The sequence below is a fragment of the Aotus nancymaae genome, unplaced genomic scaffold (assembly GCF_030222135.1).
Source record: "Aotus nancymaae isolate 86718 unplaced genomic scaffold, 86718_ANA_hifiasm-v0.15.2.pri h1tg000007l, whole genome shotgun sequence".
NCBI lineage: Eukaryota > Metazoa > Chordata > Mammalia > Primates > Aotidae > Aotus > Aotus nancymaae.
The window spans coordinates 27,276,057-27,295,188 of record NW_026988418.1 but is presented as its reverse complement, the minus strand read 5'-3'; the positions used below and the strand labels follow the sequence as shown (position 1 = coordinate 27,295,188).

The following is a 19,132-nucleotide window of genomic DNA, read 5'->3' as shown; positions in this document are numbered from 1 at the left end:
ATATTGCTTCTATGCAAACACTGATGGTATTGTTCACATTATTTATTTATTTTACAAACCCTTTGGTCCTAGTACAAAAGTATCCTTCAGAGCAAATTATTGTAGAATATTATTAAGAGGTTTATTTAGAATATCTTTGTTAACATAGCTAAGAGATCTAAGGACTGGTCTTGGCTCTATCAATTATAAACTTCATAATTTATAGCCTATCACTTTACTTCTTTGGCCCTGGTCTCTCTTTTTGTAAAACATTTCATGTTTGAACTAGATACTCTTTCTTAGATCACTTCCAGTTTTAAGAATGTTGAGTTTAATTTCTTGTTTTATATAATGGGAGATGATGATCTAGAGGAAATAAGTTTTATGTCTAATTCCTAATAATTCAGATATTTTTGGGGTAAGTTTTTACAATTGATTATAATATACGTATATAATTGTGCATGAATGATAAATATAGAATTCAATTAATTTTTGCAAAGTGAGCACACCTCTGTAACTACCACCTAAATAAAGATATAGAACATCATGGCACCCAAGAACCTCCCCTATGACTTTCCTGCTCATTCCCTTCAAAAGGTAACTGTTATTTTGATTTCTATTGCAAGTGGAAATTAACATGGGGTTCACCCATGCTGCTGCCTGTAACTGTAATTCATTACTTTTTGTTGCTTTACATTATTTTGCTGTATGAATATATAGTACCGTAATTATCTATCTTATTGCTAATAGAAATTTGGGCTATTACCATTTGGAGACCATAATAACTTGGATTTCTCTTCTCAAGTTAATGTTTGTAAAATATAAAGCATTTTGTTCTATTTAATTGAACTGAGTATCCCTGGCTTATTTATTTTGAACATTCCTATTTTACATTTTCTGTCCAGCAGGGAGAAGCCTAAGAGACAAAATCAGTAAGGCTACAGCGGATTGGCTTTCTCTGGATACTGAACCTTATCCGTGTAAACAAGAGATTTTAATGTGACTTGTTTCAGTGTAAACAAAGAGGACTGGAATAACTGATTGCTGAGGACTCCAATCATGGCAGCACTGTATGATGTGACTGTAAAATCAGGATGACTGCAACAGCAAAGCAACCTGAACCCACCTGAAGAATCTTCAGGCCATCAGATTTGATGATATAGTCAGTAGGACTGTTTGGTTTGCAAGTAACATAAATTCAAAGTTTCAGGAAGGAGGCCAGGCACAGCGACTCATGCCTGTAATCCCAGCACTTTGAGAGCCATGGTGAGTGGATCACTTGAGGCCAGCAGTTCCAGACCAGCCTGGCCAACATGGTGGAACCCTGTTTCTACTAAAAATACAAAAAGAATCAGCTGGGCATGGTGGCACTACTACCCATCTACTCAGGAGTCTGAGGTATAAGAATCGGTTGAATCCAAGAGTTTGTGGAAGTTGCAGTGAGCCAAGATTGAGCCACTGTACTCCAGTCTGGGCAACAAAGCAAGACTCTGTATGTGTTGCAACAAAGCAACACATACACACAAAAACACCAAAGCCCAGGAGGAAAAGGCAGAGTAAATTATATGCTAAGTAGGCTGTTTCACTGAACTGAAAGGCAAAAGTAAACTGGAGATGTATTGTCACAGGATCTCTCTCCACTTCTTTGGTTCTCTTTCCACTGCGCTCAATCCATACAGTGAGTAAAATTTTACATCTTAACTCTCTCCTGGTCCTAGCTTGGCCCACTCAAGACCTGACTTGAATTAAACATCAACATCATGGTTTCTAGATCCCCAATTTCTGGATGGGATAGGATAGAGGAGTGACAGGGAATGATTCCTAGAGAAAGGGGTGTTGTTGGTTAATGGGAAAATGTGCTTGCAATAGACATAGAAAACTTTGGACAGGGACAGTCTATGGTAGTTATTAAAGAAGAGTTACTTAGTATTTCAAGAATTATGAGTCAGGCTTTACAAGCCAAACCTGTTATGTTAAGAGAGGGTTTTATTTACGACAAGCAATAGTTGGCACTTTTTAATCCTGCGGTATAATAGAAAGAACAGCTCTGAAATCAGATAGGCCCAGCTTTCAAATTAAGTTCTGCCACTTCTGGCTGAGTTTCACTAAACAAGTGATTTAACCTTTCTGTAAAATGGGTATAATAATAATGTCTACCTTGTAAAGTTGCTTTGAGAATTAAAGACAGATGTACAAGAATCAAGCACACTGGTACATAATTTTTTCTTCCGGCTCCTTTCCAGTGTTCAAAGCCGAAATGGTATAATAAATTAAAGAGGGGTGGAGAGGAAGATTAAACCAGATTAGAAGTGTTACAGTCTGGTACTGACATCTCTAGCTGTGGGGTCTTAGGCAAGTCACTGTATCTCACTGTTTCTCAGTTTTCTGACAAACAAAAAAGAGAGGTTCAGGATCAGGGGTTTCTAATTGCTTCTGGGAGGCCAAGTGTGTGAGTGTGTGTGTTGGGGGGAGGGTAGGAGGCAGTATGAGGGTAGGACAGATAGCAAAGAAAGTACCATTTGGTAGAATTTCTCCTACCTCCCGTCCCTCTTTTAAAAATCTGTTTTATAAATTGAGGTTTTGCCTCAGATTTGTATTGGGAAAAAAAAGGTCTGCTGTTTAAAAAATTAAAAAGCATCTTGAAAAATACCAGATGAGATGCTCTCTCAAGTCTTTTTTGCTCTAAAACATGAGGCTCTGCTAAATGCCTTCCATTGTTGAAACCGAGCTACCCCCAGAGCCAGGGGCAGCCTGGACATTTTCAGCAATCCATTAAGTCGTCTATTCTGGGACAGCAGGAAAAACAAACGCTACAAAGGGCTGTGGCTAAAACAGAAAGAGAGAGAGACTCATCCAGCTCGTCCAGAAAACAAACCCAACACATTCTTTAAGAAGCATCCTTAATATAATAAAGGAAATGTCATCAGGACCATAAAGATGTCTCTTTCAAAGTGGATGAACAACCCAGTGTTGCGTAGATGACAGCTTAGGATTTCCCAGCTTCAACAGAGGACGGCTCAAGAGCACAAAGCTGTCCTAAGTGGTCACCCTTACCAAAACAGTTGACCCTGTGTGGTAACTGTGAAAACATCTATGTCTGTCATAAGCTCCACCGATGATGGACGAGTCTAAACAGGAGATATTCTCAGAGGAATAAGGGATCTAGCTTGGGCATTTTGTGCTCTGTTGAGCTAGGTAGGAAGCAGAATGAAAAGCAGATTATTCTGTTGATAAGAAATTCATTCTGAGAGCAACAACCACACGAGGAAAAGAAAGGCTCCATTATTTCTGTAAAGGAAGATCACACACAGATAATTTATATATTGAAGTCAGATATGCTGGAAGGTAACTTAAAGATAATCTAGTCGGGTAGTTTTCGAACTTTTTTTGGAGTAGGTTTTCTAGCAGAAAGCTTAAAAATAGGATACAGTCAGGAAGTTTAACCAGAACTTAATTCAGGTTGAAGTAGGAGTGAGGGAATCAGCCCTACCTGATCTTTGCGAACACCTCCTTCTCCACCCCAACATCCCTTGTAGGACAGACTCTTGAGACACCTCCATGAATCTTTGAGGGCTCCCAGGAACAGTTTAAAAATCACTCATTAGTCCCACCTTCCCTATTTACAGATGAGAAAACTAAGCACAGAAAGGCCAAGAGATCTGCCCAGAATTCTGGGCATACTGAAAAGGGAGACCAAAGCTAAAGCCAGGTCTCCTGACAAGCTCAGTGTTCTCACTGTTATACAACATGGGGTCATTCCCAGAAGACTTTTGAAACCATCTGCGGTTCACCTCTTAGGAGTCACACAGTTGGATATAAACTGCTTAAATTCTCAATGAAGTTTCTTTTTTTGCTTGTCTAAAGAATATCTGGAAGGAAGAGAGGGAGAGAGGGAGGGAGGAAGGGAGGAAGGGAGGAAAGAATTATATCTCAGCTTCAAAAGCATGGGCAACTACCCCCACCCTCCATAAAGCCACACCCAAAACTGTAATAAGTAATTTGAAAGGAAAAAAGAGATGACATCAAAATGGTTATTTGGTCACTAAACTCAATGACTTCAACATGTCTTGAAAGAAACACATATTCGAAAGCCCCATCCATCCATTGATCCATCCATCCAACTAGTAGACACTGCTCATACCCATCACTTGCTGCAGGGATATGGAGGTGAATGACCCTGGACTTTGAGAAACTCAGTTTTGAGGAGTATAGGCATGGCTTGATGCTAAATCTTATGTTGGGAACAGAGTAGGAGAAGAGAGACATGGAGAAGAAAGGAGGGAAGGGCAGGGAAGGGGAGAAGAGGGAAGAAGACAGTATAATGGTGGCTGTGGTTAGCTGGGGAGTGTGGTGTGGGGTGAGAAGGAAGAATACCAGGTGGGCATTATGTGTAGGAGGGTAGAACATGAGAAAGACTATTTCCATGGCTCAGAATGGGACACGTGCCCAGGAACACCAAAGACCAGACTGGCTACCAGCAGGCTGAGAGGATGATTTTCGGGATCCCAGGGTACAACGGGATCAAAGATTGTCATTTCTTTTTCCTCTACATCAGCAATCTCACTTATAACATGTGGTTACAAATATACTGAATCTTTGATAAATTAAAAAGAGTTTCTTAAGCTCCTCATGGCATATAATCCTAGGATTATAGTATTTCATGAGTTGTTTAGGTTTGTTAAAGTGAAACATGAAAGAAACGTGTTTCTGTTTAAGGTTGGGCACAATCTGTATTTCTACTCCAGTCAGGTCTTTCCCACACTTATCCCACGATGCTAACGTGTGACTGGCTGGGGTACGGAGGAAACACCACCAGCTCATCCTTAATAACTTTGCAAAAAAGCATTTATGGGTTAGATGTACTTACACATGTGGGAATGGACTACATGTTTCCGTGGGTTTAGGGCTTAAGAGATGGGCTTCAGATCCAGACAGATGGGCATTTGAATCCTAGCTGCCTCTAACCATCTACAGGATCTTTACAAAAGTATTTAACTTTTCTGATTCTCAAGAGGGGTTGATAACAATAAATGTACCAAACTATTAGAGCTGCTTTGAGGATTACTTGAATTATACATTTAAAAAATGGCCATGATGACAATAGGCCCATGTGAGTGTGGGAAGTGGATGTTAGGGGCCCTAGACAGAACTGAGTTCTCTAAGCTATGAAATCAGAAAAAGGAAATCTTCTAGGGAAAAAGGGAAACTTTATGATAGTGGTAGACTAAATAGCTTCCCTCCCCATTTTCTCTAGTCCTTTCTCTAGGCCTGGGAATAAGACATCACATTGATTTTCACTGAGGAAAACCATCCTAGCCATTTGCTTCTCACCAGGACAACTTATTTTTTGTTTCTTCCTCTGTGTAATCAAGTGCAAACAAAATCCAGATTCTAGTCTGTAACAATGGCCACATGGGGTAGGAACTAATTTCCTCTTGGAAACATTGAGTTTTGGGTCATTTCCCTGCACTCTGATGACAGCATATCCCAACTTGTTTATTTGTTCATCTTTAATTGTTGCTCTACGTACACTTGACAGCAATTGAAGGTGCTCGTGTACTGACTAAGCAGAGCATCAAATAGTTTTTATAATTAAGGCAACTTAGAATTCATGGTATATTTGACATAATTAATGTTTCAATGCATCAACTAAAGTTCATCCAAATCTGACTTTTGAGATCCTCTGCTCTTCATAATAATATTTATGAACATGATTATGTTTCTTCCCAAGGCCTGTCACATGACCCACTGTTGGTGTTCCTTGAATGAACAATGAGACACCCCAGACTTGGAATAAATGCAATTGATCTGGACATTGAGAAGACAAAAGGCTTTTTCTCTTCAATATGCAGAAGTCTTCTGTATTCGTCTGTTCTCATGCTGCTAATAAAGACATACCCGAGATTGGGTAATCTATAAAGAAAAAGAGGTCTAAAGGAATCACAGTTCCATATAGTTGGGGAGGGCTCATAATCATGGAGGACAGTGAAAGGCACGTCTTACATGGAGGCAGGCAAGAGGAATGAGAACCAAGTATCTTACATGCTGGCAGGCAGGAGGGAATGAGAATCTTAAAAAAAAAATCAGATCTTGTGAGACTTATTCATTATGACAAGAACAGTATCGGGGAAACTGCTCCCACAACTCAATTATCTCCCACCAGGTCTCTCCCACAACACGTGGGAATTATGGGAGCTACAATTCAAGATGAGATTCGGGTGGGGAAACAGCCAAACCATATCATCTTCTTACATTTCTCTGTTCCATTGTGAATAACAAATATTTTCCTGCATTCAAAAACTTTAGATTTTGGCCAAATTTTCACATATTCTTTCTTCACTTTTGAAAAGGATAGATATAGACACAGAGATGTACCCAGTTATTACTAACATTTTCAGAGAAGATGAAAAATGAGTTCAATGTGTCCATTCCAGTCACCTTATTCCCTGGTTAATGTCCCTGAACAGAGCATACCTATACCAACACTTCCTAATGTACTGGTTTGAGGCCTGGTGCATTGGTTCACCCCTATAAAGCTGGAAGGCTGAGGTGGGTGGATTGCTTGAACTCAGGAGTTCAAGATCAGCCTGGGCAACATGGCAAAACCCTGACTCTACCAAAAATACAAAAAAGTAGCTGGGCATGGTGGTACATGCCTATAGTCCCAGTTACTGGGGAGGCTGGGGTGGGAGGATCATCTGAGCCTGGGAAGTTGAGGCTGCAGTGAACCAAGATTGTGCCACTACACTCCAGCCTGAGACACAGAGTGAGACAATGTCTCAAAAAAAAAAAAAAAAAAAAAAAAAAACCACCAAAAAAACCTGGTTTGATTATTTTACTATTATTATCAAATCTTGCTAAAATGATAATCATCAGCTGAGGAAATAAAATAGCATACCAAAGGTGAACCATATTACAATTTTGTATAAATAATTTCGTATCACTTTGTGAGTAATGCTCCTAAAAAATACCAACAAAAGTCTTATAATATATTTAATAATAATACAAACATTTTTACTATTTAAAGCATAGTAAAAAACATTCTAAAAAAAAAATCACTGTGTCCAGAACAAAGTAGATTTGTCATTTTAACCCCCTGTTCTTGTGGGTAGGTGATACTCTTTCAGTTCTGCAGAAAACATTGTGGAGATTGAGTCTCCCACAAGAATTATATTCTGCAGTCGGTATTGCTTTCCAAGGATTTCAAAACAACCCTTGATGTTTTGAGGTATACTGTCTTTTGCATATGAATTATTTTTATGTCATTTAATTCATGGTTTATATGCTTCTCCTAATTGTCACATACTAAGGGTCATATTTCTCTGGACCTGATTTAATTATATATATCACTCAGGACACTTGGTTACAAATGGCAGAATCAAAACTTGAGCTAGGTTAAGCAATAAAAGAATATTGGCTCACTAGCCAATGCATGGGAAAAGTGGAGCTGGCTCAAGGAAGACTAGATCCAAAGAATCAGATAATGCTATCTTTCATTTCAGCCATGGGCATTTCCAGATTTATATTACAATTACATACCTAAAAAACACAGCAGAGCAATTTTGGCAGCTCTATATTAGAAAACATTTGTGGAAGAATTAGAATTTGCCTGGCTTGGTCATCTGCCCCCTTATCCTTGGACCAGTCTCTGTGGCAAGAATGTGAGGCACTGTGGTTGACACCTGGTAAGACTCTAATAGTTGGAGAGATTCTCACCTCACAACCAAGAAGAGCTATTTTGGACATACATAGCAATAATACCCATGATCCCTTTATGAAGTATACACTTAGAGATCCTCTTTTTTGGATGATTCCTTAGATTGTCTCATGCTCAATAGTTTTGGAAAGGAATAATTGCTGTCAAATTCTTTTGCGTAAAGAGACTGAACTAAAATGTGCCTATAGGAAAGAGATCATTATTTTTAACTTTGACATACAAATTTTAAGGCTTGTTGTCTCACAACCACAGCTAACAGAACTGTGGCTTGGTGTGTGTCACTCTTCCAGCAATCCCCAACGAAACCAGGAGCCTTGCATCAAATAAACACAAGCATTCACAGGACACCCAGTCTACTGGCCTGTCTTTCTCTGATGGTGCTCACCAGTTGAGTCACTATCCACATAGAGAAACCCAGCAAAAGCCTAGTTACACATGTGCCTCATTTGTTATTTAGATCTTCACATTCAGGAATTATCAGTTCTTGTTGACAGACTGATTGATAAAAGTTCCAAAAGGATTAGGATTCATTTTCTTTAAATTTTGGGGGGTGTTCATTTTCAAAAACTCTTGTCACGCTGCAGGGCTCCCCTCCCTATATTTTTGTTTCTTTTTGCCCAGACCTTGGAAACTGCCTGCAGTTTCAGGGAGCACTGCTTTATATCAACATTACTGCTTATCACAAGACAATAATAAATACACTTCTGTGTAGATTGAAGAATGTAAATGAAGATTAAGCCCACATTACTTAAAGTGGAAACTATGCCATCAAAATGGAAAGAAGTGGTTCAGCTCCACCTAGTTTCCAGGACCCCTGGTGGCTCCAGTGTGGTTCTAATTTTCAGCAACTGGGCCATGCTCTGGCCTTGGTCTGCCATGTTTTCTCAGAATGGATGCCAACTGCATTAACAGAACGCAATCCCCATCCATTGTGTTCGTACTTACGTTTTGAATAAGCCAGTTATTACAAACAGGTGCAAACCTTCCACTACCCTTCTCATGCTAGTCAGTCTCTGATTTGTCACCTTTCTAGGAACACAGGGATTCCTTTGAACATTATTCTATTGAAAAAAGATGCCATTTTAAGAAGATCACAAAATAGAGGATGGGGCAGGAGCCAAGATGTAGCATGAACTTTACTATGAAGGTCTGAGCGATTGGAGTGATTGGATGAATCAATGGCTGGTATTAAATTTACCTTATCTACCATGTATATCATATCATAGGGTCTTTTCATAGTCTTTAGATGCTTCAGGTGGGCAAAGATTTCCTCACTGCTCAGACTCAGGTACACGGTACACAGAAATTGAGCTTTTGAAATTCGCCACTGGCAGAATCCCAGCTTTTCTTCTTACTGACTCTAAGAACTCGGGCAAGTTTCTCAGCCCTCATAAACCACAATTTCTTCAACTGTAAAATGGGTCTTATAGTTGGGTGGTTTCAGCACTAATGAGACAATATAAGCATAACATTTAGCAAAGTGCTCATTAATGGAAGCTGCAAAATAGCTAAGCTCTAAATAAAACCCCAAATCATCTTAAGATCACAGTAATAAAGACGTTCTACAGCAGAAAAAAAAGCATTCACTTAATGGATTGTGCTGGGTAGACTGTGAAAAAGAGAAATATTAGACAATAGCCCTGCCTTCATTGGGCTCATCATCTAACTGGGGGAGCCAAAGGTAACACACAATACTCAAAGGTAATGCACAATACACAACAGCAAAATAAAATATCAAATTACAGATGTGACTGTACATGTGAAAGTAGCTTAGAAAAGAGGACGGTTATTGGAAGCTAGGTTAGTGCTTCCTAAAACACAGGCCCTGTGATGGCAAGAATATTGTCAGTGGTGTCCAGGGGTCTATCCTCAACAACTAGACCAGCACCTGGCTCTTAGTGCATGGCCAATAAATATCTATTGAGTATGTAGATGAATGAATGAATGATTTGAATAACTAGTGGAAAAGCCCTGGACTTGGAATATAAAGACCAGGGTTTGAAACCCTGCTTCACAGCTCTGTCACCACAGATCACTTTCTTAACTTCTCTGAACCTCAGCTGCCTTGTCTGTAAAATGGCTGTACCATTCTTGCCCACTCCATCAGGTTGTCATGCAAATAGACAACACATTTTGTGTGAAAGGAACCGATCCACAGCAGGTATTTGAAAAATGGCAGTAAAAATGTAGTTATAAGGTGGAACTGGAAGCTTCAGAATGGGTAGAGATGGGACAGGTGGAAAGGAGCAATTTTAAGACTGCATTTACCCATATGTCCCTTAACTTGGGGGTCTAAGACTAATAACGGCTTCCAGGGAATAAGGAATGGACAGCTATTTTTCTTTCCCGCCATGATAACCAACGGCACATGCCCCATTGCTGTTAACAAGATCAGTAAACTTGCCACATTCAGAAATCGACAATTAACCCCTTTTACAACACTTAAAGTCACAGGCCTTTCTGTTTTATATGGCTAAGCAGGCTGCTGAGCACATGGTTTTTATTATTGCCCTCCCCCCACTTAAAAAAAAAAAACCAAAACTACTAATAATTTAGCACCTTATAGAACCTGTCCCTTTCTTAATGATTTTGCAGGGAAACTCTGTGCACTGCAGCTGTCTTTGCAAGGGCCACCTCCAGGTCTGCCCTCCATGCTGCTTGGGGGAGCTTTATTATCTTTAGTCCTGCTTACCTTTCTAAATGTTTTATGGTTTACAGCTGTGGTGAAAAGCATTTTGGGGTCGGCAGAGATTTATTCCTCTTTTTAATGTTTTTACTAGGCTGAATAAACACATTCTCAAAGAACGAAACCTCTGGCCATGTTGGGAATATGGAAAGCTGGGCAACACTCTGTAATGGCAGCTCTCTCGTGACTGACACTTGCTTATAACAACGAATGCCATTGTTGGCTCTGCATGGGACTGTGGTCAGGAGCCCCTCAGTGGGTTCCATAGCACCCAACCCATGCGCCACTCTGTCACAATCCTACCTAAAACCCCTTCCTCTTTGCAGGATCCCATTAACACCTGTAGGAAAACGCTGCCTTTTAATGGCTCTGGAAAGTCTGAAAGGTTGAGAACGCATAACTGATGCTATTGCTTTGGCACTTTTACATCCAGCATGTGCTCATTTAAATATTTTTGGCAAATGGGTTCAGATAAATTGAGTCTTTCTCCCAAATTCAAACCAACCCTTAATTTTTATGAGGTTTGTAAAACTTCAGCAAAATGATTTCTGAAAAAGGAAAAAGAAAATTATTTCTTTAAGCATGCTCACTCCGTTGATTTTGGCCAAGACTGCTCGTAGAATTACTAGTATGCTATGAGAAAGATTATTCATAAAGTGATTTGGAACTGGGTGGACTCAGAAAGTATTATAAATCTCTTCTCATGACATTCCTGCAAACTCTGCCAGGGCTGGAATAAAATAGTCCTGGAAGCCAACAGCTAGCATGCACCTGCACAGCCCACTGCAAGGCAAAAGCTGGCCTGTTGGCTTGACCTTCTCAAGGCATCCCCAGGTTATACTTCAAAGTCCACAGAATAAAGAGCTTTGTCTTGTTGAAGGAGTTTGGGGGGTAATTAACAGGCATAAGTCATCCTTGTAGACACAGACATATCAATTGGCAGCTTTGAACAAACTGATGTGGCTGGCTCATTCCCTCCCAGTTTCAGTGTTTTTCTCTTCACGAGACCAGGGTGAGTCCTCTCCATAAAGAGCCACGTCTGGCTAAGACTAATGAGAAATGCCATGGATTTTGTCATTCACCTACTTTCAGGCTACTGCCCTTTGATCTGCTCTCACTGTATAGTTGCATACCTAAGATAGCACAAGGTTGAATATATTATATTAATAAAACAATAATTTCAATGGGAAAAATACTTAAGAGCTTACAGGTACAGGTTTGCAGTAATCGTGATTTTTTTCTGTAGAATATCAATAATAACGGTTCCTTGACAGCTATAAGTGTTGAGGGATCTGCATAGAGTTATAATGCCTAAAGGCCACTGTACAAATCCAGTCTTTTGAGTATTTAGAACTTTTGCTTCAAACAGCATTTCTTCTCCAGTCCACCTAGTTCTGACAAAGAGCATGGTGGTTCTTGAACATTTTTATTATCTTTATCACCCATCATTATGATAAAGTACAGTGCCATTCAAACAAAGCATACAAGTACTTACATACGAGCTCCTTTCCTATGATTGTTGATAATTCTGAAAGTGGACTACATAAAGCCAGTTTGTTTCTCTGAACACTTGAGTTATAGTTGAACTAGGAAAACTCAAGATGTAAAAGAAATGCCAAGACCTTATTAGTCCTTTCTTACCAATTAAAGTCACAGTCCTTTGGACCAGCACTTGACAGAGATCCAACTTCATGCATTTAAGGCAAGATTTTCCTTTGCCTCATCACATTTCTTAAGGAGTACCAGTATGCTCACCAGCCATTCCTGATCATCTCCTCTTTTTACACATTTTCCTCATCTCATTCTCCTATTCTCAGAGGTTGATCTTGTTACTTTGGTACTAGGAACATATTCTAAGTGTGAGGTTTTTCATTCTCACCCCTTTTATCTCTGTCATTTCTGCCATCTTCTTGTTGCCACGTTCCAGAAAAGAGGTTTCTCTCTTCTGTTTAAAATCTAACCCCCCTCTCTGGCCTCAGTAGCTTTTCTCTTCCCACTGCCTTCAGCATTTTAATTCCACCATGGTTGTTTTTCTCTCTGGCACCTTTAAAGCTTTCTTCCGGAAATGCTTAGGTGTTCTTAAAGACACACACACACACACACACACACACACACACACACACACACACACTCAGTCTTGGAAATTACTACTCTGATTAGCTCAATTTCCCTCCTCCCATTCATGGTCAGACATTTTCAGTGTGAGGTCTACTGTCATCACCTCCAGCTATTTCCCACTATGTTTCTTCTTCATTCCTATAAACTTGGCACCTATTCTCATTCTTTCTCTGAAATGACCACTTGATGGCCAGCCAGCCATAATTTCAGTCTCTAAATGGAAGACCTCAGTCCCTACTCAGATTTTCTTTGACAACAGCTGAGTTGAGTATCACCTGTTCCTAAAACGCTCTCTGTCTCTTTCATGGTTTCTATGATCTTATACTTCCCTGGGTTTCCTTCTATTCTTTCAATAACTTCCCCGCATCCTGAATTCCCTTTCCAATTATGAGACTAACTGTACTTGTTCCCAATTACGACTGTAACATAAGGTTCAAATGTTGTCCTCTACTCCTCCCTCTAATTATGCTATTAGGGAAGCTCCTGAGATTCAGTTATCCCTCAATCCTGATTGCTTTCAAGAACTGTACTATTTTCCATCCACAATAATTTCTTTTGGATATGTAACCATCACTTGTGTTGGTTCTGGTCCTCTGGAAAGTAGTTGCCAAGATGGAATTAAAAGTGCAAGAGATTTACTGCAGGCAGTGTTTGTGGAAGAGAAAGAGGGAGAGAGAGAAGAGCAGGCAGGGAGAGCATTCAGACCATGATACAGACTTGATGTCTGAGAAAGAAGAGGGGGAAGACGGGAGATCGAATGGGAAATGCTTAAACCAATGTCAGCCCTCACAATCTGGGCCAGCCTAGTGGGGAGTCCACATGCAAGGACTGCTTCCTTACTAGAGGAGGCTCACATGGGCAGAAAGGATCAGCTCTAATGCTGCTTCTAAGCTTAGTCATGGCTGAGAGCTGCCTAGGTAGAGGGTGACCTCAGCTTGCATGGTATGGCACTTCCCCAAGGGGCTGCAGCTAGGGACTTTCAGATAACTGCTCTTCTTAGAGCAGTGATTTTCTTGAAGGGAGATCTCAAACACAACTCATACGAGACTAAGCCTAACTGCTCCTTTCCCACTCCTACCATATATGCATCTCTTTCACCTCTTTCAATGATCCCATCGCTTTCCTCGATATCAGCATTCTTCCATATTCCAAGCTAGAGAGCTTCAGGTAATCTTTGGCTTTTCTATTACCCTCATCTCATACATGTAATTTACAAACCTTAATTTATTTTAAAATGCCTTTCAGCTTTATCATTCCCTTGCATGTCCCAATGCCACCATGCTAATCCATATAGGTTATTAGCTCATATGGATTACCACCATGAGCTTTTACCTTCTCTGGCTTGTCTTCCTTATCTATTCGCTAAATGTATTTCCTAGGGTTCAATCTTTGGACCTCATCTCTTCTCACTCTACAGGCTCATCCTAGATGATCTTATGCAGTAATAAATCTCTACTGAAACATCTACGACTCCAAACATTTTATCTCTAGCCCCAGTTCTGTCTAAAGATCTAAATCAATGTTTCTCAAGCTTGAGAGTTATATGCTCTGCTTTGAAAGGGAAAAGAATTATTATATAGCTCAGCTTTATTTTTATTAAAAATGTTATATACATACTAACATAAAACAAAGTATAAACTCTTGGTAATAGTTTGGTTTCCTTACAGACTTTTTTCTATACATATTTTATATAATTGAGAACATATTATAAGCATATAAATGTGTATTTGTGTATACATGTGTGAGGTGGTGTATTTTGCTACTTTTTTTTTTTTTTTTTGAGAGAGTGTCTCATGCTGTCACCTAGGCTGCAGTGCAGTGGTGCAATCATGGCTCACTGCAGCCTCAATCTCCCAGGCTCAAGCAATCCTCCCATCTCAACCTCCTGAGTAGCTGGCACCACAGGCATGGGCCACCAAACCTGGCTAATTTTTTAATTTTTTGTAGAGTCCCTCTATGTTGCTCAGGCTGGTATCGAATTCCTAAGCCCAAGCAATCCTCCCACTTCAGCCTCCTAAAGTGCTGGGATTATAGGTGTGAGCCACCATGCCCGGCCTGCTTCTTATTCTTAACATTAGAGCACAAGTATTTTTTACAGTCAATGAAACTCTTCATGTACATTATTTTTTCATGAGTACATAACATTCTGTTCAATAAATGTGTCATATTTAATCTATTTCACAACGATGTCTAGTATTAAAGAATGAAGCAATAAGTAACTTTGTACATAAAATTATGTCCATATTTGAGAGTATTTTTTCAATACAGTTCCCAGAAATGGGAATGTTGATGTCTTCATTTAAGAGATAAGACAACCTAGGTCCTAAGAGTTTGAGTGATCTTCCTATGACTGCTCAGCCTGAAAAACATAAGGGATGAGAAGTGAAATCTCAGCCTTGGGCTACTTCTGTTGCAGCAGGCTATCAATGCTGAGTCATGAAGTGTAGTTAGGGAGGCTTTCCTAGGATTCTTCAGGGTTAGAGGATCTTAGAGCTACAAAGGCATAATTTATGATCTGGCTTACTGAAAACTTCAGCCTAATTTGGGACACAGGGGTGCAGGTACATATTAGCATGTGCTGTGTGGGGCCTCTCAGAGGGTCATAAGAGTAACCTAGGCAGGTACCATTTTTCAGTCTGTGTTTGTGCCAAAGTCACATTGGTACTCATACCACTGTTTTAGTCTTCTCCTGGCTTGGAAAGGCTACAGAGGCTCTTCATGGCTAGGCTCTACCATCCAATCTTTTAAAGACAGTGTGAGCTCCTATTCAAAAGCAAACCAACGGCATCATGTGGCTGTATCAGTAGCTTGTCCTCCATCCGTACTCTTGGGCCAGAGCTGCTGCCATTGGGAAATGTCAGGTGCTATTTCTCTGCAAGCGGTGGCATCTCTGCCTTTATCCAGGGAGGGATGTGTTTCTTATTTGGACCCTAACCAAAAAGTGACGTTTCTGGTCAAAGGGTGTTAAAAATGTCCTTCTTTTTGCTACAGCATGAAGAAAGGGGAAGAGTGGGGGTACAGTTCACAGAGTATTCAGCCACATGAAAGTTCTTAAATTAGAAAGTAAAGGTAGGCATCTAGAGCTTTACAGAAGGTATTAGTGGCAGCTGACTTAAAAGAAAGACTTAAAAACAGACTAGGGTTTCTTAACCTCAGCACTGTTGTCATTTTGGGCTGGGTAATTCTTTGTTGAGAGGGGCTGTTCTGTGAGCTGTAGGGATTTGAGCAGCATCCCTGCCCTCTACCTACCAGATGCCAGCAGCATCTCCCTCGAGTCATGACAATCAAAAATGTCTCTGGACATTGTCAAATGCCCTCTGAGGGTCAAAATCATCCTCAGTTGAGAACCACTGAAATAGTCTCACAGGTTCCAAAAAAGAAAGCAACCAATCTCAAATGCAGGGGCAAATGAAAAGAACGGTACAGGGCATGCAAGATGCACAAACATCTATGAGAAGAGGACTCCAATCAAGTAAGAACAGAGGCTCCTCCTTTAGTCATTCCAGCTAAGGGTTCTCTCCAAATCCACAGTAAGAAGAGATGAGCATTCCGCCTTAATTATAGAAAGAAGCCCTCTCCATAGTGACTATTATATATACATCATGCCTATTAACTCAGTAATACCATGTGTATTGTTCTCAAACTAGAACATGGCTTCTACCAATCTTAAAAATCCTTCTGGAATTTTTTTTTAAAAAATCCAACATTGTTTCCACAGTTCTTAAACTTTATAAATCTTACAGAAAATTCCAATCAAGGCCAGGCACAGTGGCTCATGCTTGTAATCCCAGCACTTTGGGAGGCCGAGGCAGGCACATCACTTGAGGTCAGGAGTTCAAGACCAGCCTGACCAACATGGTGAAACCCCATTTCTACTAAAAATACAAAAACTATCCAGGCGTGATGGCAGGTGTCTGTAATCCCAGCTACTTGGGAGGCTGAGGTGGAAGAATCACTTGAACCCAGAAGGTGGAGGTTGTAGTGAACCGAGATCACACCACTGTACTCCAGCCTGGACAACAGAGCAAGAGTCTGTCTCCAAACAAACAAACAAACAAACAAATCCAATCAAGATCCTCTTGAGCAGACAGCGGGACAACCTGCAAGAACGCCGAAACTGGCCTCTATCTATTTTGATGCTCCATGTATTAAGTATCTATGATATCTTAGTATTAACAAGGATAGAATAAGCCATCTAATTAAGCATACCAAATTTCCAGCACAACATCCTTGGCAGATGATTGACATTCTTCAAGAGGCAGATTATTCCATTGCTGGATAGCACTACTTACTTACACGTTTTAATGTTTGGGGGTAGAATCTGTCTCCTAGGAATGACCACTTGTTGGACCTGGTTCTGTCCCCTGAAGCTACATGCAGTAAGTCCATGCCCTCATTCAGATGTCTGACGGTAGAACCTGAAATCACCTATTAAGTCTTCCCTTCATCACCTCTTCACCACTCTAATCAAACATTCTCAGTACACTCAGCTGTTTTCACATACCATTCATCACGTTTCTCTCTAGCAGTCACTTTCCTCTTCCTCCTTTGAATGCTCCTTCCTTGAAATTAAGAGTGTGTGTCGTCCGCACCTCAACATCATACACAACAATGATTCTAAACGTTTACCCCTTTCATCAAGGCCCCTCTGTCACTTCTCAGTCTCCTTGTTGGACTTGCCTTTAACCTCAGAGACATCAGGCATCAGGCAGGTACAACTCTCAAGATCATATCTTTTCCTTCTGCCCCCTCTTACCTGCCTCCCAAGACCTAGGCTTACGAACATATCTGTCTTTGGTTCTCTTCTTATCTTTCCTCCAATCGGAGGAGGGCGAGGTCCTGTCTCCACCAGTCATTCTCTCTGTCTGGTGTTTTTAGTTTCTCCCTCCCATTGTCCCCTTCTCATAGCCTACCGTATGAGTAGGCTCTCCACCTCAAAAGTGAACCAACAAATGAGGCCATCCCTCCTTCTAACTGGAGCACTATCCTACTGAGTCTCCTTCCTCCACATCTTAGCTCTGCTTAGAGTCATCCACATTTGAAGTCTCATCCTCTGATTTCTCACTTCACTGCAATCACTATTCTTATACCAGGCCCTGCGTGTTCCTTTTGCTCCACACGTACCCAAAGATCTGCAGGTCTCCAAACAGACCATTTTGTTTCCCGGGCCTTCAATGATCTCCCTTGCTTGTCTAGTTGGCAAACTTCTATTCCTTTTTTAATACCCTCAGATGCCATTTTCTTTGCATGGCCGTTCCTAGGGAGATAGGAAGAGCATCAAACCACTATTATAGCTGTGTTTTAAGAATTAAATGAGATAGTATACACCAAGTGCTTAGCACAGTGAGTGACACACAGCAAATGCTTGATCAATTGTAGTGATGATTATTACTGGCCCCTTAGGTAGACTCTGCTTCTACTTCTCTAGGTGTTTGTTACAGTGTCCAGATATTATGTTTTATTTGTCCTAGCAGGTGACAGTTTCTATGCCAGTACACCAGATGGTTAAGGGCAGGGACATCATCTTTTCCCCCAAATGTCCCTCACATTGAGCATCACGTTGAGCATGTAGTAGGAACTCAATTATAGCTAATGAATGAGCAAATGACTGCATCAACACAAGGCAATGATTGTGTATTGAAATTAACTAGGACATGCTGGTTCTATGCTGATGGCTCTTGCCTTTTCAGCAGTGATATCACGTTTCAAACCTCTGACTTATCTTCATGAAATTAGAAATGGCTTAGAATGCCAAAGGGAGAGAGAATGTTCCCTGAGGCTGCCTCCCCAGTGGGGAGAACCACCGTGTTGGATCTTGGGGGCTTGAGTGAACCCTTGGCTGGGCTTGGTGCTGTCTGTCCTTTGTGGGCTGGGGTTGCCCTGAGCAGTCAGCCTCTTTGGGTTCAGCTGTGGGCCAGACGCTGAAGGTGGAACAAAAGCAGCATTGATGCCCCACTCACAAAGCAGGCCCTTAGGGGAGGATCAGAGGATGTGCCTGTCAGCTTCTCTCTTCCCAGACACAGAGCTCAGCTCCACCTCTGCCTTCAGGGCCTGGGGTAAAGTCAGCCACTGAGGTTCAGGTGGAAAGGATATGTGAGGACGGGTATGAAAGTCCTCAAAAGAATGTTGCTTGGTAGTTAAGAAATGGAGATGAATCAGTGGACATTTCATTCTGATGACAGAGTTGATCATTGTTTTAAGTATCCAATGGAGTGGTCGGAGCCAAAGAGCTGTGCTCCAACATTTCATCAAAGAACCATTTAAAAATCTTACATCTCCCTGCCCTCAAGAACTTATACTTGACATGTTTTTTGTCTAATATATAAATTTGCAGTGGCTATGGGAAAATTACTCATCTATTGAACCATAGTACGTGCTGAATACTTTGCCTCCCTACAATGTGCTTTGCATATTGTGCCTTTTTTCCCTTGTAACAGCCCTGTGAGGAGGATATATTTTTTCTATATGAGAAAACTGAGGCTCAGGTAGTTTAAATAACTTATTTTAGACCAAACATCTTATAAATAACTGTATTAGTTAATCAGCTTAAGGTCACACAGTTCTTTAAATTATCTCAATTAACTCACAGCTAAGTAAAAAAGTAACTGTTGCCCTTGTTATTCAAATAAAAA

General features: G+C 40.6%; 1 protein-coding gene across 1 annotated transcript in view; it reads right to left on the bottom strand.

Moving 5' to 3' along the window:
* LOC105710183 (inactive tyrosine-protein kinase transmembrane receptor ROR1) overlaps positions 1-19,132 on the bottom strand; it is a 359,068-nt gene that overhangs the window by 46,103 nt on the left and 293,833 nt on the right. The gene's annotated exons all lie outside the window — the stretch shown is intronic.